The following is a 27664-nucleotide window of genomic DNA, read 5'->3' as shown; positions in this document are numbered from 1 at the left end:
ACGCTGTTAACCACTTGACTAAGTGACTTGACTAAACAACATGGCGGTCAGTGTTCAGCGTTTAAAAGATCAAAAACAACAGGTATCCTCTGAAGTCTGCGTGAACCTGCCCTTATTAGGTGCCCATTAATGGTACAATTTTTAGCGAACAATCATATTTTCAATCAGGTTATTCAGATCGTGTTGTATAGAAACAGAGAAACTATCACATTATTGATCATTTCCTTGAAACAATACTGAAGCAACCCTGGAAAAAAAAGTTAGATACTCACCTCTGTAGAGAGAAGGCTCTAGATCCCATCTTTCCCAGTCCATCGCTGTTACCCTTTTGAAATTATTCGACCCACTGGTTGACTATGCCTTCAGAATTCCTTATGGGGGCTTTGGAATTATTTGCATCCTCAAGTACTCTAGAAGAGGAGCGGCTCCGTACTGCGTCTTTGGAAGCCTTCTGAGAAGTCTCTATGGGACCCAGGGCCGTCCCTATACATTGGTATGTACGTCTTTTTTGCAGTGTTATTTCTGTCTTTAAACAGCGTTTCCCAACCCCATGTGACGTGACACATTCATGTGTCGCGGCAGCCTCTGGTATGTTTCGCCGCCCCGCTCTCTCCCTCCTCTGATCCGTGTAATTAGAGCAGGGCTACAAAAAAGTGGCAGTTGATGTCCACAAATGCGGATGTCGGTGGCCATTTTGTTGTAGCCCTGCTCTAATTATACACAGAGCAGAGACAGTGCAGGATGCCGAAAAGACGTCATTGCTGGAATCCACAGAGCTGGGTGAGTGAGCCGCTCCCGTCGCCTACTCATGCTACTTGGGGAAGCACCGGACACCTGTGCTTGACTGTGGACACCTGACTTCCTAAACTGAGGACGCCTATGCTTGGCTACCTATGGCACCCTACATACCTATACTGTGGGCACCTACATACCTATACTGAGGGCATCTACATACCTATACTGTGGGCATCCTCATACCTATACTGAGGGCATCTACATACCTATACTGAGGGCATCTATACATAACTTCCTATACTGGGGGCACCTATGCTTGGCTATGTATATTGAGGGACCTACACCTGACTTCCTTTACTGAGGGTACCTATTCTTGGCTAACTAACTACTTATACTGAGTCTGAGAGCTTTTTTGGGGGAAGGGGGGGGAGGGCGCAGTGCAAATTGTTGGCATTGTGTGAACATTCTAAATCGGTCTCTATGCCCCAATCTATTGCCGCGACTCTGAGCTCGGCCCACGGTCTTCAACTATAGATTAGCCCCTGCGTGAACAGGACACTTGATTTGTCTCCTGACTACGGTTACCCACAGGTCTTAACGTGCAAGGCATACAGACTGAAGTAGAGTGACAATATTCCCCCAGAGCCCCACTGAAGCTAGTATCACACAGTTCAAGTTCAAAGGATGTAAGTACCTGATATGAGGTCCTCAATGGAGGCAGGTGACAATACACTGTACAGGCAGGATTCAGAGGTATCCAAGTAACTGGCAATGGTCAGTCCAGGCAGTAAGCAAGAGAGTCAAGGTAACAAGCAAGGGTCCGTCCAGGCAGCAAGCAAGAGAGTATCCAGGTAACAAGCAGAAGTTGGTCAAGGCAGCAAGCAAGAGAGTGTCAAGGGTACAGGCAGAGGTCGGTCCAGGCAGCAAACAAGAGAATATTCAGGTAACAGGCAGAGGTCGGTCCAGGCAGCATACAAGAATGGTCAGTAACAAGCCAAAGGTCAACAGCAATTCAGGAATCAGAGTGCGCACACAGCAACTAGCCACAGCTATGCTTACCACGGGCGATGACTGGAAGCACTCTGCCGGTTTAAATGCAACTTTTATCCAATCAGTGGCCGGCCACACTTCGCACATCTAATCACACAGCAGTACACCTACCTGGGTGTCAGCTGTAACGTCAGCTTACACTGCACTGTCAGCTGACCGCAGTCAGTTGACTACTGTTAACCTCTTCGGAGGGCGAACTGGGAACACGCCCACTGCCTATCAGAATGTGCAGCCTGTATTCCAGCGGCTGCGTCATCAGCGTCATTACAACCGCAGCTGGTTTCTATATTAGGAATAGTTTGGATTCTTTAATGCTGTGGATCTATTAAGCACAATCCTATCTTTCAATCTGAATGATCTTATCGAAAATACAACTGTTCATTAAGAATCACACTGTTGAGTGGAGTCTTCAGGTCGGTTTCACACCTATTAGCAGCTGTGCCATGCGATGCAAGCACAGCAGAACTTAGCCTTCTTATGACCCTATGGCGACAGGGTCATATGCAAAGCCACGCCCCCCAGCTAGTGACGTTTTCCTGCTGGACAGGAAGTACGTCACTGGGATTCCTGTCGGTCCACGCATGCGTACCTGAGACGGAGAGGGAGGGAGATGGAGCCTGCAAACCTGCGCATGCACTGTAAGGACCCGCAGACTTCCTTTTCCGGGTCACAGCGCGACTTTCTGTCAGGAGTGGCTTTTTCAATACTATTTATAGCAGACATACTGGGGCGCAGAGGGATTACCAGGGGGGCCAGTCAGTGTATACTCATACCCAAATACAGCTTAATTTGGCTGCCAGCATTAGCTGCCAGACGAATTACATCTTACCCCAGATTCCACAGCAGTGAGACTTTTTTCAGCTTTGCTTCCTGCCCAAATTTCCCTTAATTACAAGTACACAATTTAGAGAGGCACTGTAGTGGCATATAGTACAATGCAGTAAATTATTCAGGATACCCACTTCTCCAGTAATTATTCTGGTTTCTTCACCAGAAAAACGTCCTATAGCTATATATTGCTGCATATTGTATGTAGCCCCGCCCTCCCACTGATTGTTAGCCTAGGCTGTTTAGCTAGGCAGAATTCTCCCCCCCCCCCCCAACAAGCAATGTTATTAATTACGTTATTTTTACTACATTTCCTTTTTACCAGTAAGGCTATGTTCACGTTATCAATTGCCAGCGCTATCGCAAGCGCTGAGCAATTTATTGAGAGCTTTGTCTGTGCTTTTCCCTGCGCTTTGCGCTCAGAAAAGCGCTTTTGCAGAGCGATTACATAGTTACATAGTTACATAGTTATTTTGGTTGAAAAAAGACAAACGTCCATCGAGTTCAACCAGAGAACAAAGTACAACTCCAGCCTTCTCCCTCACATATCCCTGATTCTTTTTTTTACTTCCTGATGTCAGTCAGAAAGTGAACTCTTTGAGCCGGAAAAGAATAAATACAATGGGCTTGGTTCTCTAAACCATGATAACTCATATCATGTCCGTTTTTGCGCACATTTTTGCGTGCAATCGTGACTTAGCATGTGCAATTGCGAATTAGCGCACAAAAACAATATCATTCTCGTGCAGAAATTTGCGTGCGGGGTGATGCAGATTCTGAGCATCTGCAATGGCATCTGTTGTACAAGATAAAAAAAAAAACAAAGCAAAAAAGAAACATCTTTTTAGCGAGCGCAATCGTGAAATTTTGTGCAAAAACGATATTGTTTTTGTGCAGAGATTCGCAATTGCGCACGATAATTAGCAATTGTGCATGATAATTCTTGATCGCGAGCACACGGCCGTGATATGAGTTATCACGGTTTAGTGAATCAAGCCCTATGTACAGTGGCTTGCAAAAGTATTCGGCCCCCTTGAAGTTTTCCACATTTTGTCACATTACTGCCACAAACATGCATCAATTTTATTGGAATTCCACGTGAAAGACCAACACAAAGTGTGTACATGTGAGAAGTGGATCGAAAATCATACATGATTCTAAACATTTTTTACAAATAAATAACTGCAAAGTGGGGTGTGCGTAATTATTCAGCCCCCTGAGTCAATATTTTGTAGAACCACCTTTTGCTGCAATTAAAGCTGCCAGTCTTTTAGGGTATGTCTCTACCAGCTTTGCACATCTAGAGACTGAAATCCTTGCCCATTCTTCTTTGCAAAACAGCTCCAGCTCAGTCAGATTAGATGGACAGCGTTTGTGAACAGCAGTTTTCAGATCTTGCCACAGATTCTCGATTGGATTTAGATCTGGACTTTGACTGGGCCATTCTAACACATGGATATGTTTTGTTTTAAACCATTCCATTGTTGCCCTGGCTTTATCTTTAGGGTCGTTGTCCTGCTGGAAGGTGGACCTCTGCGCCAGTCTCAAGTCTTTTGCAGACTCCAAGAGGTTTTCTTCCAAGTTTGCCCTGTATTTGGCTCCATCCATCTTTCCATCAACTCTGACCAGCTTCCCTGTCCCTTCTGAAGAGAAGCACCCCCAGAGCATGATGCTGCCACCACCATATTTGACAATGGGGATGGTGTGTTCAGAGTGATGTGCAGTGTTAGTTTTCTGTCACACATAGGGCTCGATTTACAAAGCGGTGCTAACTTTAGCACGTCTAAACTCAGTTGAAATGTGAGATGTAGTGATTGTGCGCAAAGTACCGCGCGCAAAGTTTTGCGCACGCACTGCACAGAGCGCAGGGCGCTCCGTGCGAAGTGCCCACTAAAGCCTATGGGACTTAGCGCGCGCATAGGAGGTTGCGCGCGCAAAACTTTGCACGCGGTACTTCGCACGTGATCTGATTGAGAAAACCGGTGCTAACCTACTTAGCACCCTGGTTAGCACGCCTAAAGACTTTAGACGTGCTAAGTAGGTTAGCACCGTTTAGTAAATAAAGCCCATAGCGTTTTGCATTTTGGCCAAAAAGTTCAATTTTGGTCTCATCTGACCAAAGCACCTTCTTCCACATGTTTGCTGTGTCCCCCACATGGCTTGTGGCAAACTGCAAACGGGACTTCTTATGCTTTTCTGTTAACAATGGCTTTTTTCTTGTCACACATTGTACATTTCTCAATAACTTTATCCCTGACCTGTCTGGTGTGTCCATTGGACTTCATGGTGTTGTTGCTCCCAATATTCTCTTAGACAACCTCTGAGGCTGTCACAGAGCAGCTGTATTTGTACTGACATTAGATTACACACAGGTGCACTCTATTGAGTCATTAGCACTCATCAGGCAATGTCTATAGGCAACTGACTGCACTCAGACTTAAAGGGGGCTGAATAATTACGCACACCCCACTTTGCAGTTATTGATTTGTAAAAAATGTTTGGAATCATGTATGATTTTCATTCCACTTCTCACGTTTATATAACTTTGTATTGGTCTTTCATGTGGAATTCCAATAAAATTGATTCATGTTTGTGGCAGTAATGTGACAAAATGTGGAAAACTTCAATGGGGTCGAATACTTTTGCAAGCCACTGTATTTATTCTTAAAAGCACTCAGGAAATCTCTATACAAAGCGCTTTTTCAAGCGCTTAGCGATTTCCCTATACCTTCCATTGAGCCAAAGTGCTCAGAAAATGGTACAGGCAGCGCTTTTGGAAGCGGATCGTAATCTGCTCATATGTAATCACACTCAAAGGGAATCATTGCACAAGTTCTTTTAGTGCGATTTCGCAAGTGCATAAAAAACCCGCAAACGCTCAAAGCGTGAACAAGCCCTAAGTCAGTGTGGTTCCCACAGGCAAGTTATCCCTCTGCAATGCTAACTTCCTAGAGAACTGTCACCTCATGTGGTTTGCAAAGAAGTGGACAATATTGTAAGAATTTAAGTATTATATGATTGAATTCGTAGGCCTCAGTTACTTTAACTGAGTTTAGTTAAAAGACTTGATTTGCCGAGTCTCCCTTTAAGCAGCATTTCTAGAAACACTGGAACATGGTTTTGTGTCTTACACAAAACCAGCCAAGGTTAAAGAGCTTATCCAGTGTTGAGGCCAGACTAGCTGGCGACGAACAACATAAATATGAGCTATTGTTATGAAAATATTCTCATAAGAACATTAAACAAATGGCCTCTTTAGAACAAGATGACAGTTCTTAGAACTAGCTGACAGGTCGGGCATGCGCAGTAAAGACCATGCCTGTCATTATATCACGAGGTTTTATCAGCCAATAGCAGGCGATGAGTTCCTGCTCAGATGATGTCACATTTAACTCTTTGGTGGTTGGCACTGAAGCAGCTGACGGGCTCCAGGGAGGCACTTCTAAATACTGCTGCTTCTTCTGAGTCTGGCTGATGACTCCCACCCTTTACTTTTATTTGTAATGTATTGTCATAATATCTAACTGTATGCTGTATATAGGCCTACGGGCTACGTAGTATAGATGGAACATAAGAGAAAACCTGGTTGCCATGCAATGGAACCAAGAGCTGTAACACAAGAGGACTTACTACAGAACAATTGCTTCGCTGTGTAGGGATGAGCATCTGTGTATCTGTTTACTGAATAAACTCCTTGAAACTGTGATGACGCCTAAGAAGTTCTACCTCTTATGCTGCTTGCTGTGATGAGAGTCAAGTTATCACACTTCCTGTGATATGGTGCCGAACGAAGGTGTAGTGTTGTTGCCAATAGCAACCAACGTATAGATTCTTACAAATATCAAGTGTTACATACGTGCTGTCATCCTATATCCCCCCTGAGAAAGCAGCGCACATGGTACACCCCACGCATACGCCGCCTCTTGCGGGGTTAATGATACAGAGCACGGTTTTATCTACAGCTTTGTCAATTTCATGCACAAGAGCATGAAATCACAAGAGCCGGATCGCCACACTCCTTTTGTATCTCGGAGATGTTTCTTTTTTGCTTTGTTTTTTTTTATCTTGTACAGCAGATGTCATTGCAGATGCTTAGAATCTGCATCACCCCTTCATTGTAGGTCTGAAAAAAATACAGCTGACCTTTTCAAATTAAGGCTGACTAATCAAATGATGCGGCTCTGCAGAATGAAATGTCACTTGAAGGTATCTGGTTTAGAGAGTCTTTATTGCTCTCTGAAGGGGTTTCCTCCTTTACCTGCAGTTTTATCAGATCCTGTTTACAACCTGTTGATTAAAAACCTCGATCTGCAATCTGAAGGTATAAACCAGGGGTAGGGAACCTATGGCTCGGGAGCCAGATGTGGCTCTTTTGATGGCTACATCTGGCTCACATACAAATCAGTAGAGGCTGATTCACTAAGCTACACTGCTCAAGCAGCACAGCTTAGTGTGGCAGCGTAAGTCAAATTTTCAAAGTAGTAGACACTACTGCTGTAACATGCACTACTGACTTACTCACGCTCCCCCAAAAACAAACAGCTTCTCCAATTGTCCCACTCTGGACCCGGTCAGATCCAGTAACTTTGTAGGACGAGATCCCGGCACTTTGAGTGGCCCAATAGGCTGCCTGTCACTTGACAGGCAGCCTAGTGGGCCAAAGTGCGGGGATCTCGTCCTACAAAGTGAATCAACCATCAAGTCAGCTAGCTAATTGAACAAGCTGTTAGTCGGTATTTCTCCTGTCTGGCTCTCGGGGAAATTGCTGATGTTGCTGAAACCCAAGAGAAGCTGAAGACGTGTCTGACACTTCCGCTGCTCGGTGAATCCACTGTATACACATCACCATAGCTCCTGGCCGCAATAGCAGCATAGGGGGCGATATACAGGCTGGAAGAATCACTTGCATTCACATGCCTGTCGGCCTGGTGACGGCCAAACCGGAAGTGCTCGCCGGCGGGTCCTGGGACATCGGAGCTGAGCTGCGAGGGCACCGATCGGCTGCTGGGGGCTGAGGGAAGCCCCAGGTGAGTAAATCTCATTTTTTACATTTGACTTAAGGTTCACTTTAACTATTATTCCTTGATTTTAGCAAGCCCCCTTAGCCCCGCCCCCCCTTAGCCCCAACCTCGACAAAGGGGGGACCTGGGGGTCCTGGTCGTCAGATCTTTGCTGGGGGACTCCAGTAGGGTGTAGTTACGCCCATGGATGTATAGTTTAGAATTATGTAAACACATTTTTAGAAGAAACTTGCATATATTCATACAGATCTGCTCAGTCCTAAAAAGAGCGACAAAATAGGGACAGAGGTATCTGATTTCAAAAGACAGACTGTCCCTATAAAAAAGGGAAAAGCTTTTGAAAACATAGAAAACTCTGAGAATCCCCCATGAGGAGATGGACTAGTCCAAACCTGTCGGTTCTGACAGATTTTAACTGCCTACTTTTTTGCTTGAGTGGTCCTTTTAATAGAGAGACTGTTCCTTGGGAGCTATGGTGATCTAAGAAGCTGACCCCTCCCACAGAGCATACAGTCTCCTCTCAGGCCATATAATGATCAACTCTGTCAGATAGGATTTCAAGCTGCAGAAGCCTTATTTCCTTCAATAAAAAATGCTGAGATTATAGCACTTTGATTTCTGAGCTGTTAGATGTTATATTTCATTTGCTGCCTGGAGAGGGACTTTACCATAATCACAGCAACATTACATGTTCACAAAGAGGAACTCTCTTTGACTGTGACAGCCACACACATTGGACATTTAAAGCCTTCAGTGCTGTCATATAATGTGGTGAAATGCTGAAGCCCCTATTCTGGAGAGCGGTGATGTTGGCTCTAGTGACGGCACGATATGTATTCCCCTGTTGTGCAGCCAGGGAGGGATGCCATGCAGCCCTGTCAGACCGGCTGTGACAGGCATTTGTGTTTACAGCTGTCGTTGTTTAGCGCGTGTTTGCCTGGTGAACGCAGCTGCCAGGTGAAGGTTGTGAAAGGTATTCTCAGTGTGAGGACTATCTGGATATGTAATCCGCTCGCTGTGACAGAGGCACAGAATGACAAGTGACGGAACTTACACAGGACATGCTGTCGCTTAACTACACAACGCCGCTGACGAGAATAAACACGGCTCTGCTAAATGCTTTTTATGCAGTAAAACGCGGAGTGTACCTGCTTTTTTTTACTTTCCTAATGTGGCTGTCGTCTGCGCTGTAAAAAAGAAAGAGGTCGTTGTATCTGGCGTAGCTGAGCATAGACTGTAGCAACGGAATTGCTTGTCGCTATAGATGTATTCCCGTCAGTCAGGAGACCACCATTCTTTGCAGGATCTTTAAAGAGACTCAGAGATGAATTAGGATAATAGATTTATACATACCTGGGGCTTCCTCCAGCCCCATCCGCCTGGATCGCTCCCACGCCGTCCACAGTCTTCTGGATCGCCAGTACTGGGTCTCGTAACTTCGGACAGTCATGGCCAGTTTTACGCATGCGCAGTGACTCCCTCTGTCTCTCCGGCGCCTGCCTTACACAGGCACCTGCGCAGTACATAGAAAGCGGACTGCTCTTGTTTCAACTGGCCCTGACTGGCTGAAGTTACGAGACCCAGTACCGGCAGACAGAGGCAGCGGAGGACGGCGGCGTGGGAGCGTTCCAAGCGGATGGGGCTGGAGGAAGCTCCAGGTATGTATAAATCTATTATCCTAATTCATCTCTGAGTCTCCTTAAGGCCAGTAGCACACTTGAGCTTGCATAACACTACACAAATGAGCCTTCATATGACCCCGCTTAGTGCCGTTCCCGCTCAGAAATTAGCCTTCATTTTACCCTGCGCCAAGGTGCATAGTGCTGTCCACCGCTCAGTGATGTTCTCCCATCACTGGGATTCCCGTCAGTCCGCGCATGCGCGCTTCATTGCACCCGTGTCGTTCACACTCACTGCGTTGCCCATTGACTTGCATTGCTGCATAATCCGCGTGGTAGGCATGAATCATACGGTAACACGGTGCAGCTTTTGCATTGGGAATGCGATTTGGACATTTCTGGCGCTCCGCATCACATCGTGGAAAAAGCGCGGGAGGGAAGGAGCGGGGAAGAGTAACGCAGGGCGACAAAGATCACAAGGGACCTAAAGCACACCTGGACTGAATACAACACAATAAAATAAACATACGGCTTAATACTTACCCCCTGCAGTTTCTTTGTGGTGCTTTCTGGCGTCCCTCCGATGTCCCTTTCTTCTGCTGCTCCTCTTCAAAAACTTCCATTTTAAAAATATCAGCAATACCGGAGAAACTTCTGGGTCATCACTTCCTCTGTGCCTGAATGCGGATGCGTATGGCTCAGGGGAAACTCAAGGGTGAGTTTAGTGGGGAAGTGAAGGGTGAATGGGGAAGGGAAGTGGCGAGGGTGGAGTGGACTAACGCCACAAGACGTCCTCTTCCTGTTTAGAAATGTGAAGGAGCCAAGGAGGCTGACGATGGATAACCATAACAGTCCCATTATGTGCAATCACATGGATAGGCATGGTTTGCAATTTCACCCAGCGATGTATCATGGGAGGTCCTTCGTGATCACAGAGAGATGAATAATTGCACATACCTTCAGTTTTAGGAAGGACACGTTATATTTAACATACTTGGACCCGTGTGACAAATATGAAACATGCAGGCGGTCCCTTATTTAAAAACAGGTTCCATTCTGGTAGTTTGTTTGTAAGTTGAATTTGTTTGTAAGTCGAGTCATGTGTGATACATACTGACACGTGGATAAATGATTTACTTTTGGGCACCTCTGGATTTGGACATATAGCATGAACCATGCATTTTTATTGTTTTCAATGTACTCTAAACTACTTAAAACAGTTTATACTGTAAACGTAACAACAATTTTTTTTTAACATGTAATAACAAAAAACATGTCATAACAAACACATTTCAGTATATCAAACCACTTTATATGCATGAAATGTTGTAAGTAGTGGACTCTATACAAGCAAATACACAGTCTTTTGTTACAATTTACAGGCAGATAAAGCAACATGACCTTGAGGCTGGTTTTACACGTATGTGGTGGGGATATAAGTCTCCTGCCACATCCAACTGCAATGCAAAAAGTGACAATCATATGACCCAGCAGAAGAGTATGCCGACAGGGTCATAATCATATCTCCACCCCCCCCCCCACTCAGTGACGTACTCCCTGCTGGGCAGGAAGTACGTTACTACTCTCTGCTGGGCAGGAAGTACGTCACTACTCCCAGCTGGGCAGGAAGTATGTCACTACTCACTGCTAGGCAGGAAGTATGTCACTACTGTCTGCTGGGCAGGAAGTATGTCACTACTCCCTTTTGGATAGGAAATACGTCACTACTCCCTGCTGGGCAGGAATTACGTCACTACTCCCAGCTGGGCAGGAAGTATGTCAATACTCCCTGCTAGGCAGGAAGTATGTCACTACTGCCTGCTGGGCAGAAAGTACGTCACTACTCCCTGCTGGGCAGGAAGTATGTCACTACTCCCAGCTGGGCAGGAAGTACGTCACTACTCCCTGCTGGGCAGGAAGTATGTCACTATTCCCTGTTGGGCAGGAAGTATGTCACTACTCCCAGCTGGGCAGAAAGAATGTCACTACTCTCTGTTGGGTAGGAAGTTCGTCACTACACCCTGCTCGGCAGGAAGTACATCACTACTTCCTGCTGGGCAGGAAGTACGCCACTACTCCGTGCTGGGCAGGAAGTACGTCACTACTCCCAGCTGGGCAGGAAGTACGTCACTACCCCCTGCTGGGCAGGAAGTATGTCACTATTCCCTGTTGGGCAGGAAGTATGTCACTACTCCCAACTGGGCAGAAAGAATGTCACTACTCTCTGTTGGGTAGGAAGTACGTCACTACTCCCTGCTGGGCAGGAAGTACATCACTACTCCCTGCTGGGAAGGAAGTACGTCACTACTCCCTGCTGGGCAGGAAGTACGTCACTACCCCCTTGCTGAGCAGGAAGTATGTCACTAGGATTCTTGTTGGTCTGCACATGTATGCTCTGATGCACCGTGCTCCATCGTTTACACTACATGGGTCGTCCATAGACATACATTACCCCGAGCACCTTGCGTTAAGTATGGTGCTTGCAGTAATGTCGGATCAGATGTATCCAGCACACCAGACCACAATAAGTGTGGATGTCTCCATAGACTTTCATTGCTTTTGCGGCCCCTTGCGGCAAAATAGGGTAACGCAACACAGGTTTACCCTGCATGTGTAAAAGGGGCCTTATATTATCTACATTATATTTTCACATTTTTATTCACTATGTTAACCCTTTGGTCACAGGGTTAGGCAAAAATTGTGTTCTGCTGTCGATAGATGATCTAAAGAACAGACTGTGGCCTTTTCCATAGCAGTGATAAAAGCACAATTTACAGGCTGGATTATGATTGTACGTGATTGGCTCATGATTGGCATTTGCCTCGTTTTTCACTCGGTGTTCTTAGAATGTACTTGGCACCGCAGCCCCCACATGTGGAGGAGACGTGTGAGGTGGGCAGAGCCACCGAGGAAAGGTTTTGCTGCAATTTGGCGCTGAGCATCTGTTTGCAGAAAAGTAATTTACTGTTCCTTTGCCAGGGAACAATTTTAAGCAGAGTGAAATTCAAAGGTTAGGTTCAGTTCAGAGAAGGAGGAATTCGAGAAATTGCAGAGAGATGTTATAAACAACATATGGTAAGTACAGTCTGCTATAACATACAATTAAAAACCTTCTAGTTGTCTATATAGTTTTCCTACCTGCCTTTGACCTAAAGTAATGCTATCTTTGAGAAAATCACAGCTGAAGTTATACTTATTAAGGGAGAACTTTTTTTCCCTTGAAATGTTCAATTTATTTTAGAGATATGGTGATAAACAGATAAGGAGAGATCATTTATGAAATTAAGAGCCCAAGGCAATTAACTTTTTCTCCCAAAATGGCAATACATCTGTAGATTTGGTGGCCAATCGACCATCCTATTTTATCATTATTGAATCGAAAGAAAATTGGTTCTCACAAAAACATGCCGGGTGCTGGTGCAGGAACCCAATGCAATTTGTAATCCAAAAGTCAAAGTAGAGGTCCGCACACAGACTTAAGTCAGGAACAGTGTAACATTTATTGTCCCATCACACACATACAATCATCTGACCGTACACTGACGATCGTTTCGGGGCCTATCCGTTTCCCTTTGTCAAGGCTAGGACAGACATATATGGAAAAAAAAAACATTGTGCACAATTATATATATACCAGCATGAGAACAATCCCCCAGACAATGGATGCAATTAATCCTGTTAAAGAGTAACTGTTGGGCATAAAATAAAAATCAATTCTTTATTTGTATCTGATAAACAAGTAATAAGGATGCTAACCAGGCAATCCAAAAGTTAAAATCACTATTACTTTTCTTGTTGATAAATGATCATTCCCCAGTTTACCTGACTCATATTTGGTACACACACAATTTGGTACATAAAAAGGAAGTTGCAGGGCATGCTGGGTTGTCCTTTTTGATTCTCTACTTCCCCTTATACTTAACTAATGCAGCTTGATTGGCTAAAGCCTCTTTCCCTCCCGTTTTCCCCTCCCACACCTCTGTTCCTCTCTGATTGGCCAATATTTCTCATGCTGAGACAATGTACTTTGTATAGTGAAGGGCGGGCAAATCAGGCAGAGGAGAGTAAGGGAGGAAATGACATCAGGATTGGCTTCGATATAGCCACAGTTACGGTAATATCGGAAATGCTAAGAAGGATTTTCTTTTTTTTTTTTACTGTAGAAAAATCACTAAAATCAAAACGTGGACAGTGCAGTACATATGTTATGTAAGTAGAGCAAGTATTTATCTACTTTTATCTACTTTTATATATGTTTTTTTTTTCCTGAGATAGTATGGCTGACAGCTCCTCTTTAATCATGGTTACAAAACGTAGCCATGATTGACAGGATGTATGTGTGTGATGGGACAAAAACGTTACGCTGTTCCTGACTTAAGCCTGTGTGCGGACCTCTACTTTGACTCTTAGCTTAGTAGCTTATTCATCTTCTAGCACCACTTAACCCTCTGGGCGATACAATTATATCGCCCAAGAGGTGGCGCAGCACTATTTTTTAATTTTTTTTATTTTTTAAATCATGTAGCGAGCCCAGGGCTCGCTACATGATAGCCGCAGCGCAGCGGCATCCCCCCACCCACTCCGATCGCCTTCGGCGATCAGAGTAAGCAGGAAATCCCGTTCAGAACGGGATTTCCTGCTGGGCTTCCCTGGTCGCCATGGCGACGGGGCGGGATGACGTCACCGACGTCATGGACGTCGTGACGTCATAGGGAGTTCCGATCCACCCCTCAGCGCTGCCTGGCACTGATTGGCCAGGCTGCGCAAGGGGTTGGGGAGGGGGGGGGGCTGCGCGGAACGGCGGGTAGCGGCGGATCGGCGGCGAGCGGCGGCGATCGGAAGTTACACGCAGCTAGCAAAGTGCTAGCTGCGTGTAACAAAAAAAAAATTATGCAAATCGGCCCAGCGGGGCCTGAGAAATCCTCCTGCGCGACATACCCCGAGCTCAGCTCGGGATTATCGCTCAGGAGGTTAAAGTAAACCAGAGATGAAGCACCCTCATGTATTTACCATATATATCAGTGGGAACATTAGAGAAAACACCTTCCTTGCTCTCTGTTTCATTCTTCACTGCTCAGCTTGCTTCTTATCAACCCTGATAAAATCTCTGACTGAGCATTGGGGTTAGACATAGGGAAGAAGGTTTGGGTCAGAGCTATTCATGAGGGGCTATGGTATGAATCACAGGGCTGGTAATGGCATGTTAGATGGCAGAATGGTTAGGATTAGGCATGAGGAAGAAGGTTAGGGCAAGAGCTAGTCCTGGGAAGGGGGCGGGGATAGGGATGGTATGAATCACAGGGTTGGTGATAAGCTGTTTGAGTTAGGCATTTGGGTAACAGTTAGGGATAGGCAGGAAGCCTCTGGATTCTCCATAGGCTTCCCACATCCTCCTTGAGACCACGGCTGGATGCCGGGACCCTCTGGAAGTTCGTGGCCGCGCTCCTGTCCATGAATAAGCATAGCCACACTGTGCAGGATGCCTCGTGCCTGTGCAATAGCATGCTTTTTCATGTCTGTCAGTAGTAAAGATGATTGCATGCAGGCTGAATGTAGATCAAACAACATGAACAAATTACATGAGGAATATCAATCATTTCTGGATCTCTCTTCTATTTTTTAACTTCTCGCTTTGCAGTGTATTGATTTCTTTTCTCCCCCTTTTCGCTACAGTTCCTTTTTAAAGAGAATCTGCACTGTAAAATTCTTACGATAAAAAGCATACCATTCTATTCATTATGTTCTCCTGGGCCCCTCTGTGCTGTTTCTGCCACTCCCTGCTGCAATCCTGGCTTGTAATTGCCATTTTTATGCAGTGTTTACAAACAAAGACATGGCTGCTAACAGCATGTGATAGGCTGAGAGTAGCTCAGTGTGTGAGTCATACAGAGCTTGGAGGAGGCCTGGAGAGGGTGTGTTTATAGCTTCTATCCTATCACAAGCAGACCAGCACATTCCAGTCTGAGTGCCTGAGCCCGACAGAGCCGACAGAAGAAAGAAGATTAGATTATATAACAGAGATAACACAGTCACTGTGCAACTAGGAAAGGCTGCAGTAAGACACACCACATTAGAACAGGTATAGGAACTAATAGGATAGAAGAAATAAGGCTGAACATTTTGTTACAGAGTCTCTTTAAATAATATCTATACCACAGACCATTCCATCTAATAGCAATGCAATTGAGCGAATGCCACCTGGTGTGTGTACACAACTTAAACCTTCTCCAATCCATTTACGGTATGATGAGCAGGTATGGCCTTAGGAAGTAAATGTATAATCTCAGTGCTATTTATTACATCTTAACGTAGCCACACACCATACAATTTATAAAAAAAAATATTTTCAAATCAAGAATTCGATCAACAATCGATTTTTCTGATTGATTATAACATTTGAAAAATCTGACCAGTATACCATACACAGTTCAATTCTTCCCCAATAATATATATTTAAAAAAATGCAAACTGTGAAAAAATGCTTGCGTCTATACATTAAGAGATTGACAATGGACTACACCATTCAATTTTCATAAAAATTGATCAGAAAACCCCTCCCAATTGACTTATATAGGGAAAAAAATGGGAAATTCAATCAGATTTCTTGAGCACATTAAAAAAAAGCTTTTCATTTCTCTGTACAACCAATTGATTTATCAAATTGCTGTAAAATTGGATCATTTTATTGTATCGTGTGTTGCCACCTTTCGAGGCCTTGGATCTGAACCAACAAGTAGGAACCATTTTAGAAAGGCTAGTGAGAATTTGAGAAGTATTAATGGGGTTGTTTTTGTAATATATTTACTTGTTTGTCACTTGTTAAGTCTTTAATTTTCTGCTCTGAATCCTGTATGCAGCATTTAGTAAAAGTGGTAATTAAATAATGCTTTGGCATTAGTCAATGTGTACTTCAGACGGCGTCCTAATCTTGGCTTTTACCTGCAATGATTTAGCGATTTAATCTGGAGATCCCTCTGGAGACAGGTCAATAACGTATTGCTAGCTTTCTGTTTAGCCATAAAACACATTTGTAAAAATAGCAAAAAAACAAAACAGTGTTTTCCAATTTCTATGCAAATGTCTTGTTCGGGGCTATTGAGTTTTCAGTAAATACATTTTCTGTGTTGTTATGGGTAACAGGTATACAGTTAGGCAAGGGGGACCCATAACCACCAAGGTTTTATGTGAGTTCACACCTCCTGGCCCCTACTTAGTAACCCTACAGCCTGGGGACCTATCTGCCAGAATTGATATAACAAGTGTGGCCTTTATGATCCTCTTACCGCTAAAGTGTTTTTCTCCCATAGGACTCAAAGCGTATAGATGTGGTGTGGAATAGGCTCCAGAGGAGACTAAACAAGTAGCTTTTCAATTTGGATTTGAACACCTTAAAGGTTAAAGCTGTCTTGATTGGGTGTGGTAATGAGTTTCAAAGGGTAGGGACAGCATGACAGAAGGTTCTGGCTCCAAAGAGTGCAAAACTTATTAGATCCTGTTGATCGGTGGTCGTGGAAGGTGTGATGACGTTGCAACAAATCCTTCAGGGATCCAGGACCTAAATTGTGTAAAGTTGTGTTAATAGGCCAATTTTGAAGATTCTCCATTTTATGGGTAGCCAGTGGAGTGAGTAGAGAATCGGTGCTCTGTGGCAATATCACTAAATTCACAACTCGATTAAGTTGATTTTACGGAACAATTGCAGCCACAACAACACCAGATCTTGAAGATGGTCGTCTATATCAGAGGGAGGGTAAACACCAGGGAGCTGTTAAGGGGTGGAAGGGGGACCACTAAAATTCATGGAACTGTATAAAGGAGGGAGGAGGACTAATAGACACCAGGTAACTGTGTAGAGTGGGAAGAAGGCATTAGATGCCTTCCCAGAATCCCGCTGGCACTGCATAGTTCCCTGCTGTTAGGCATCGGTCCTGAGACCAGGCAAACATGAAAAAAGAATGGGAGATATATATAGAGACATATAGAGACCTATTTTAGAAAAATGGAATTTACATAATGTATACAGTGTGCCATTTATATGGATACACCTTAATAAAATGGGAATGGTTGGTGATATTAACTTCCTGTTTGTGTCACATTGGTATATGGGGGGGATTTTCAAGATGGGTGGTGACCATGGCGGCCATTTTGAAGTCGGCCATTTTGAATCCAAGTTTTGTTTTTTCAATAGGAAGAGGGTCATGTGACACATCAAACTTATTGGGAATTTCAGAAGAAAAACAATGGTGTGCTTATAACGTAACTTTATTCTTTCATGAGTTATTTACAAGTTTCTGACCACTTATAAAATGTGTTCAATGCACTGCCCATTGTGTTGGATTGTCAATGCAACCCTCTTCTCCCACTCTTCACACACTGATAGCAACACCGCAGGAGAAATGCTAGCACAGGCTTCCAGTATCCGTATTTTCAGGTGCTGCACATCTTGTATCTTCACAGCATAGACAATTGCCTTCAGATGACCCCAAAGATAAAAGTCTAAGCGGGTCAGATAGGGAGACCTTGGGGGCCATTCAAATTGCTACATGATGATGTGTTTCCCTCTCTATGCACTGACTCTGGCACGTTCCCTGAGTTTTTCCAGCAAGATGGTGCACCACCACATTATGGGTGGCAGGTCCAAGCATTTCTAGATGAACAGTTTCCTGGAAAGTGGATTGGTCATTGTGGGCCATTTGAATGCCCCCCCCGTGTCTCCCGATCTGACCCCCTTAGACTTTTATCTTTAAGGTCATCTGAAGGCAATTGTCTATGCTGTGAAGATACTGAATGTGCAGCACCTGAAACTACGGATACTGGAAGCCTGTGCTAGCATTTCTTCTGCAGTGTTGCTATCAGTGTGTGAAGAGTGGGAGAAGAGGGTTGCATTGACAATCCAACACAATGGGCAGCACAATGAACACATTTTATAAGTGGTCAGAAACTTGTAAATAACTCATGAGAGAATACAGTTACGTTAAAACCAAGCACACCATTGTTTTTCTTCCATATAAATGGCCCACCCTGTATAGTATTTTAAGGGCACTAACCATTTATTGGCAATTTTTAATTTTTGCATTTTACAACCCCCTTTCAAGCTAGCATCATCTTATCTTTAAAGCACTTAAAGAGAACCCGAGGTGTGTTTAAAGAATGTTATCTGCATACAGAGGCTGGATCTGCCTATACAGCCCAGCCTCTGTTGCTATCCCAAACCCCACTAAGGTCCCCCTGCACTCTGCAATCCCTCATAAATCACAGCCATGCTGTGAGGCTGTGTTTACATCTGTAGTGTCAGTCTCAGATGCTCCCCCGCCTCCTGCATAGCTCCGGTCCCTGCTCCCGTCCCTTCCCTCCAATCAGCAGGGAGGGAAGGGATGCAGGCGGGGACTGGAATTCTGCAGGAGGCGGGGAGAGCAGCAGACTGACACTATAGAGATAAACACAGCCAGCTCTGATAAGCGGTTTGTCAGCAGCGTGGCTGTGATGTATGGAGGGATTGCAGAGTGCAGGGGGACCTTAGGGGGGTTTGGGATAGCAACAGAGGCTGGGCTGTATAGGCAGATCCAACCTCTGTATGCAGATAATATTCTTCAAACCCACCTCGGGTTCTCTTTAACCCATTCGCGTTCCGTCGTTTTCACTTGAGCAATGTTCACCTCCCATTGATTAGCCTATAACTTTATCACTACTTATCACAATGAACTGATCTATAGCTTGTTTTTTCCGCCACCAATTAGGCTTTCTTTGGGGGGGTACATTTTGCTAAGAGCCACTTTACTGTAAATATATTTTAACAGGAAGAATAAGAAAAAACGGAAAAAATTCATTATTTCTCAGTTTTCAGCCATTATAGTTTTAAAATAATACATGCCTCCATAATTAAAACTCACGTATTGTATTTGCCCATATGTCCCAGTTATTACACCGTTAAAATTATGTCCCTATCACAATGTATGGCGACAATATTTTATTTGGAAATAAAGGTGCATTTTTTCCGTTTTGCATCTATCACTATTTACAAGTTTAAAATAAAAAAAATATAGAAATATTTCATCTTTACATTGATATTTAAAAAGTTTAGACCCTTAGGTAAATATTTACATGTTTTTTTTTTTTTATTGTAATGGTTTTTTTTTATAATAAACATTTTATTTGGGTATTTTTGGGAGGGTGGGATGTAAACCATAGTTTTTTAATGTAATTGTGTGTTGATTTTAATTTTTTTTACTTTTTGTTGTAGGTTTACTTTTTGGCCACAAGATGGCGGCCATGAGTTTGTTTACATGACGTCACTCTAAGCGTAACACACGCTTAGAGTGACACATCGGGGAGGGAACAGCCAGAAAAGGCGCAGCTTCCGAGAGAAGCTGTCGCTTTTTCAGCGGGGGAGAGGAATCAGTGATCGGGCACCATAGCCCGATACACTGATTGCCTGGCTAACGAACCGCGGGCCGGGAACGCGCGTGCACGCGCGCGATCGGCCGCGGGAGCGCGCGGTAGCATGCATGGTTCCTGGAAGTAGTTTCTATGTCCAGGAACCAAAGTAGGTTAAACATAACTTAACGTAAAAATAAGACTATATGACTTTGGGAAGGTTTTCAATACTATTACCACTACACAAATAATTACATGTCTCATGGTTAAAAGGGTAAATACTGTACACTTATGAAAAGGAGGGGGGGTTGCGCATCCCTAAAAACATGCTGCAATTGACTGGTTAATCGCTCAGGCATGCACCACCTCTATTAGGCTGAAAATGCATGCCCTGCATCCAAAATAAATGCTACATTTATTATACTACTAGCTGGATGCCCGGCATTGCCCGGGTATGTATTTGGCTGGTGTTAGCTCCTAACCCTAACACACAATTACTCAAGTACTTAATGACCAAGTTTGTGAGCTTTGCGGTCTTTGGCATAAATAATTTGCATTGAAATAAAATAAATCTGATGTGGCTCCACCCCTTTTCTGAATTTGGACCCCAATCACCCAATGACCAACTGTACCAGGTACAGGTGATTAACAGTGCAAGAGGTTTGTGCCATTAACTGTGCAAGAATGGCAGCAATTAAATATTCCCCTTAAAATCAATGGGTGGATTTTGATTGGCTTTTGTAGGCTCCACCCACTTTTCTGAATATTAATCCCAGTCACTCAGTGACTAACTGTGCAAAGACTGAGAACTCTATCATTGACAATGTAAGAATGGCAAAGTTGGATCATAGCTGCATCGTGGTCTCCTCAGCGTAAACCAGCGAATTCCTCACATAGCTAAGATACCGAGTCACAACTTCACACGGTCTGAAACTGCTGGTTGTATGGGGAGGCCTTCAGATAATTAGCCTGAAAATTTCACTTACATAGAAATTGTATTATAGTGATTGATTTACATAACTCCATTAACTTCTGTGACACTGTGCAACGTATACATAAACATGGGTACATAAACATACAGACAATGGTGTACATAAAAGTACAGACATTGGTACACAATATAAAAAAGGTAGGGAATACAGCAAAGTCCCTGTTATCCGGAACTCAGGCAAACGGAAGTCTCAGTTAACTGGCACGCCTGAGGGGATAATGGAGACTGTTTTTTTAGGGGGGGGGGTTTGCAGGGATTAAAATACTCGCTGGGTTTACAGCGCTGTTGTCTAGCCTTCCAGTCTCTCCTAGTGGTTTTCCAGCTTCTGTGCACATGCACGGAGCGCTCCCAGGTGCTGGAGCGCGATGAGGCAGCGCACGGCTTGGGCCTGTGACTTGCCATGGCCACAGGGTGCCTCCAGGGGGCTGCAAGAAGCCCCAGGTAAGTTAACATCTTTTTTTTTTTTTTTTTACTTAAATATCCCTTTAAGCTCCTTTCAGATGCCAATAGGTTTTTAAACTAACATTAGTTTGCAAATTTGGTTGTCATAAAAGCATGTTATAGTGGGTAGCACAGCAGCATAGCGCAGGGTTCTCAAACTGGGTGCCGTGGACTCCCAGGGGTGCCTCGGCATTCAACCCCATCCTTTGTGAATTGCCATACATAAGCCAATCAAAATTCACCTGATTTTTAAGGGGAATATTTAATTGCTGCCATTCTTGCACTGTTAATGGGACAAGCCTCAAACCTGATACAGTTGGTCATCGGGTGACTGGGGTTCAAATTCAGAAAAGGGGGTGGAGCCACAAACAGCCAATCAGATTTGTTTCATTTCAATGCAAATTATTGATGCCAAAGACCGCAAAGCTCACAAACTTGGTCATTGAGTAATTGTGTGTTAGGGTTAGAAAAAGTGGGAGGAGCCAACACCAGCCAAATACATCCCCGGGCAACGCAGAGCCATCAGCTAGTTAATTATAAATATAAGTAGTTATAGTAAATAATTCTGCAAATATCACAGTGAGTAATAATACTTTACACACATATATGTGTTTTAGTGTAACCGTGTAATGCTCTCCTGATTCTATACTATATGAATGTTTGCTACTTCGTTTATGGTTAATAAAATGCAAAATTGATTAAAAAAAATAATTGAATGAACGGAGTCATATGAAGTAAACAATGCAGTAAAAATAAAAAGAAGCCTGAAACAGATATTAATATGGGAACAAACACGCCAGCTAATACAACTAAAAATAACGAAATAAGTCCCAACATGACACTTGTCTGCGGTGCATAATTCGGCATTTGATTTAAGTGCCGAGGCACATAACATTTGGAAAGCTTTTGAATTCGGCAGTCAATGTCGCACTTCAATAAGTCAATTAAACATGAATGATTTCATTTACCCGGTCCTTTATAAGTTACTGAAAAACGAATTAATGAAACGTCTTTTATTGCCTTGAATTATAGCAGAACCAGGCAGGTGGTTCGTCTTCTGGATATTTTATTAGAGGGATTTTTTTTGGGTCAGCATGGAGGTCTCCATTTAGGTGGAAATCCCATATCAGTGGGTGGTGGATGGGATGAAGATTAATATTTTAGACTAAAGAGATTAGAGGGTCCAAAACAGCAGGGCTAACGCTGACATATCTACTGGAAATACAGTTGAGAATTGTACAACCAATTTTAAACTGGACCTGAACTCTTGCACAGGACAGAAGGGAAACACAGAGAAATGCACCCTGTATGTATTTAGAGATTTTAGGCTGTCTAATTCCCCCTCATTTGTGACTAAATTGTAATTTGATCCCTCAGTTGTGTCAGGGGACTGCCACGGCAGATAAGCTCACTTGAAAGCACAGGATGTTAACAATATGGCTGCTTCCATGAAAGCAGGAAGTAAACAAACTGCTGATTTATTGCAGGATTTGTATCAGATGTAACAAAGAAATGTTCTCCTTTAAAGGTTTAGAGGCAGCAGGGAGAGCCGTCATTCGGCTTGCCCTGCGCCCAACTCACCGGTGGTTGTAACATCCATACGCAGTGATATACCTATACATGTGGGGAGGAGCATGGTTGTACTTGTGGGGTGATATAAGCATACTGTATCCTGTAGAGGTGGGGCAACATGAGGAGGGATGACTGTTAGGCGCATGGAGGAGCAGTTGGAGGGGGAGGGGTTACAACATTTCCTGCTTTTGGTGACAGAGTTGCTTTCAGAAATGTGTGGGCCCCATACCAGGCAAACTTACTGGGCCACCCTCACTCCCCTATGCCCCCATTACCCCCAAAAGTATTTCCCAATAAAAGAAACATGATGTGGTCCTGCAGAAATTGCTACGGGATTACAAAAAAATGTCAGCGGAGGAAAATCTGTCCACAAATGCGGACTCCCGTGGCCATTTTCTCGTAGCCTCATAGCAATTTCTGCAGGACTACAGTATATGCGAGAGGAGGGGGTAGCAGAGAGCGGTGGTGGTGTGTGACACATCAAGTTGGAAGGTTGCCCCCCCCCCCCAACTTCCCTCTCAAAAACTCAATCGCAGCAGGGGAGCTGGGGAGGAAAGAAAAAAATTAGCTGTGTATATACGGGGCTTTTTGCCGGGCCCCATACACCAGACCCCCCTGTGGTGCCCTATTGGCGGCCCTGTTTGGCTATGTGGAAGTGACACTACACTTCTGTTTAGAGAAGGCAGTACTGTACTGTTGCAGTTCTGTGTGGGGCTTTTAGGATCAAGTATTTATACAGCTGATCTATATGAAATTAAAAAGAAAGGGACAGAGATGAAGGAGGTGAGGAAAGGTGAAGAAATGTGTGAGGTGAAAGAAGGGGAGAAGCTAAAGATTTGGTTCCTGCGTAGATGCAGTTCCCAATCTGTGCAGCACTGATACTTTTGTCACTGTTAACCAGACACATTCTGTTGTCACCTCCTCCCCAGAGTCCAGGAATAATTTTTTCTCTGCTCCAGGAAGCGAGCCAAACAGATTCAAACAATTATGTCCAATCTGTGGTTTTGCTTAGACTGTCATTTTGTTTTTAGCATGTACTTGAGAAAGGAAGCTATAGAGAACATTCTGCAGACCTGACAGTAGCTGACTTTATAGTGACTAAATGCAAATAGAAAAAAAATCCAGTTCTTTAACAGCAGATGATTCTGTGGGTGGTGCACAAAGACACAGGAGTATTGTTACCCTTCCTGATGTCACTTTTTATGAAGAAGAGGGTTATACGGGAAGGAGAAAACTAAAGACCAAATAACCACCACTTAAAGGGGTTCTGTGGAGTGCTGAAAAAACAAAAACTGACACTTACCTGGGGCTTCTATCGGCCCCCTGTAGCTGTCATGTCCGACTCCGTCCTCCTACGATCCTACGATCACCCGTTTCCCGCCGCCAGCACCGGTCAATTATTTGTCTAACAAGACGAATAGTGCGCGCTCCCACTCGCGTCTCCGGGAGCTTACTGCGCAGGCGCAGTACGAGGTTTCCTTGTACTTATCCTGCACAGTAAGTTTCCGGAGACGGGCGAGCAGGCCCGTGGCCACGACGGTGCAGCCGGAGTCTCGTTAGAGGAATCATTAGACCGGGATTGGCGGTGGGGAACCGAGGATCGTAGGAGGACGGCGTGGGACATGACAGCTACAGGGGGCCGATAGAAGCCCCAGGTAAGTGTCAGTTTTTGTTTTGTTCAACCCTCCACAGAACCCCTTTAAAGGGAGTCTGAAGTGATTTTAAAAAGGAAAAACAGATACTCACCTAAGGGGCTCAATTCACTATAGCGTGATAACTGCTATCACAGCAGTTATCACGCGATCTGCCACGCGCAAAGGTTTTTACGCAAACAACGTTACGTCGCGTGATAAGCGAAGGTTTGCGCGCGATCACGTGAACGCTCTGGGTCCTATAGAGTCTTCCTGTTCTCCTCTCGGCCTCCACGTTCCCCCACTGGCTCCCGCGTTAGCAGCCCTCGTCAGGGTTGGGTGCGCTTTGGCAGTCTTCGGAAGCACTCGGATTTCCGAAGACTGGCTGATTTGTACTGCGCACCCTCGAGCACCCTCTCTCAAGCACTCCTGTGTGCGCAGTACCGAGCTTCAGAAGTCCGAGTGCTTCCGAAGACTGTCGAAGTGGAGATTCAAACGGAGGAACTTGCAGGGAAACAAAGAGAGCAGCAGGAGAATGGGAAGGCTCTATAGGGCCCAGAGCCTTCCCTCTCGTTAGGTGAGTAAGGGCCTGTTCATACTTGCTGCGTTTGTAGAACGCGTATAAATTCAAAGAAACGCAAGTTGAAAAACGCATGCGTTTTTCTTGCGTTTGAATGCGTTTTCTATTGCGTTTTGCACAAACACGTGACCCAGGGGAAAAAAAAGAATTATGGGAACCGCAGAGGAAAACGGACGCTAAAAACTCAATAGTACGCGTTTTTGATACGCGTCCATAGACTTTCATTGCGTCCGTTTCTATGCGTATCGCACAGAACTGCGTGCAGCAATGCGGATGAGAAACGTATGCGTCTCATACGCATACATGTGAACTAGCCCATTCAAAAGCATTAGGAGCCGTTTCTATGCGTTTTTGGTACCAGTACGCGTTCCCTGAAAACGGCTAGGAACGCATATAGTGTGAACAGGGCCTAACTGATTTTTTATTTTTAAAGAGGCTTCAGAATCCCTTTAATGTTAATGGGAGCCCAAAGTGAGAGTAATACAGAGGCTGCCATCTTCATTCTCTAATAAACATTGCCAGTTGCCTGACTGCTGTGATGATGAATGCCTTTGAACCTATAAGTCACTGGCCCAGAATGAGACGCAGATCTGATGCTCTGACTCAGGTCTGACTCCACTGGCTGCATGCTTGTTACAGGTGTGCGACTCAAAAACCATCAAAGCCAAAAGCTCGGCGTGACAGCCGGGCAACTGGCATTGTTTATAAGGGAATATACAGTAGATGGCAGCCTCTATAAGCCTCTCACTTCAGTTTCCCTTTAAAGGACAACTTCAGTTTCCCTTTAAAGGACATCTTTCAGTTTCCCTTTAAAGGACAAAGCGAGAGGGCTTCCCAGCACTAGCGCCACAATGTATGAAAAAGGCTTATCAGAGTCCCAGAGACTCAATTCACAAGGTCCAAATCTCCTTTTCTGTTAGGCTCTTCAATCCACACAAATCAATTCAAGTGGGCCTCATCACATCAATTCTTTTTTTCACCTCCATACAGTAGTGCAGTTGCAGCATAAAAAAGAAATGGAACACCTCTAAATGTATACCGCTAAAACAACTTTTTAATCTCTTTAGAAATAGGGTCCATATAGAAAAACAGCATAAAATGCTGACATCCGGGTCTGACCAGTACGTACAACGTGCCTGTATGCAACACCGCTGCTGCTTATCTACTGTCCACCCCACCCGACTGGTTTCACGTTTCCACTTGACCTCCTGAGGAAGCAGAGACGCTAAACCGGTTGGGAGGGTTGGACAGTAGATAAGTGGCAGCAGTGTTACATACAGGCAGATTTTATGCACTGGGTCCATTTGGAACAGACATGGATGTTTCATACTGTTTTTATATCTGGACCTTATTTGTAAAGAGATTAGAAAGTTGTTTTAGTAGTATACACTTAGAGGTGTTCTATTTGTTTTTTGGGGTTTTTTTTGGCATGCATCTGCACTGCTATATGGATTAAGCCTGAAGTGTTATGGAGGTGAAAAAAAAAGAAAAAAAAAAGACTGATGTAAATTAATTTGTGTGGATTGAAGAGCCTAACAAAAAAACACATTTGGACCTTGTGAATTTGGCCTCTGGGGCACTGGTAAGTATTTTTCATTTATCGTGGTGCTGATGTTGGGAACGTTTTAGGACTGAGCACTGAGGTTTGCAAATATCTATTTCATCCTATGATCAGTCTGAAGATCGGACTTTAGCAGCTTACCACCTGGATAGCAATAAGTGGACTTAAAGAGACACTGAAGCAAAACAAAAAAATATAGTATAAAGATTTGTATGTGTAGAACAGCTAAGAAATAAAACATTAGGAGCAGAGACATAAGTCTAATATTGTTTCCAGTACAGGAAGAGTTAAGAAACCCCAGTTGTTATCTATGCAAAAGAGCCATTGAGCTCCACACCTTTCAAAGTCACAGAGAGCTCTGTCTTCTTAAGCTTGTTATCTCAAGTGTCTGTCACTGTATTTTCTTTTGCAGAGGACAGGTCAATAGTTTACTGGCCTGCTCTGTAAAATCATTTAGAATGCTGAGTAGTGTGTAAACTGCAAATATTAGAGAATGATGAAATGTTATAAAAAACACTAACTGAAAATAAAAGTATGAGTTTATTTTCTTTGCTACTAATGCTACTAATGTTCTAGTCATTATCCGTACTACTCAACCAATTCATTATATCATAATTTTTTTTTCGCTTCAGTGTCTCTTTAAATCGTTTCTAAGAGCTTTTTAAGCGCTAATGATTTTGAAAAGCTCTTGCTAAAGCAAGGCTTTTTTTTTTTTTTTTTTTTTACAAAATCACATTGTTCCAGTGTGAACATACACATAGGATAACTAGTTCACAAAAGAAAGAAACGAAAATAGTGCGGCACTCCCATTCAAAATGTACAGTGGAAGCAATAAAAAGCAATAATTACTCTCACCACCTCTGTCTTGATCCTTGCTGTTAATCACCTTGAGGACGTGTGCTCCGTCATGTCACAGAGAAAGGAAAGGTAAATCTTTGAATTAGTGGAAGAAAATACGTGCACCTTCCGTCCTTTGATGTGCGTGTTTATTTTCAGCAGTGACATTCCATCACATCGGATCTCTAACATCAGTCTTCTAGTAACATGACCCATGCAAAACGGTGGTGGTGGAGGAGGTGGGTGGTGGGTGAGGATGGCGGAAAGCGACGGCCGTTTCGTGTAACAAAGACACTTGGTCACGCTGCGTACCACCTTCAGGTGTGAAGGTGGTACGCAGCTTTTAAAATCACAAATCGCTTAAAAAAGCTCTTGTAGTGTGAACAAGGGCTAGGGCCCTTTTCCATTGGCTGCGATCCGCTTC

At 44.0% G+C, this 27664-nt stretch overlaps 1 protein-coding gene across 4 annotated transcripts in view; it reads left to right on the top strand.

Moving 5' to 3' along the window:
• CTBP1 (C-terminal binding protein 1) overlaps positions 1-27664 on the top strand; it is a 664453-nt gene that overhangs the window by 132738 nt on the left and 504051 nt on the right. The window lies entirely within an intron of this gene.

Source organism: Hyperolius riggenbachi, chromosome 1 (assembly GCF_040937935.1).
Source record: "Hyperolius riggenbachi isolate aHypRig1 chromosome 1, aHypRig1.pri, whole genome shotgun sequence".
Taxonomy (NCBI): Eukaryota; Metazoa; Chordata; class Amphibia; order Anura; family Hyperoliidae; genus Hyperolius; species Hyperolius riggenbachi.
The sequence above is the reverse complement of the archived record's forward strand: the minus strand, read 5'-3'. Positions and strand labels throughout refer to the sequence as shown.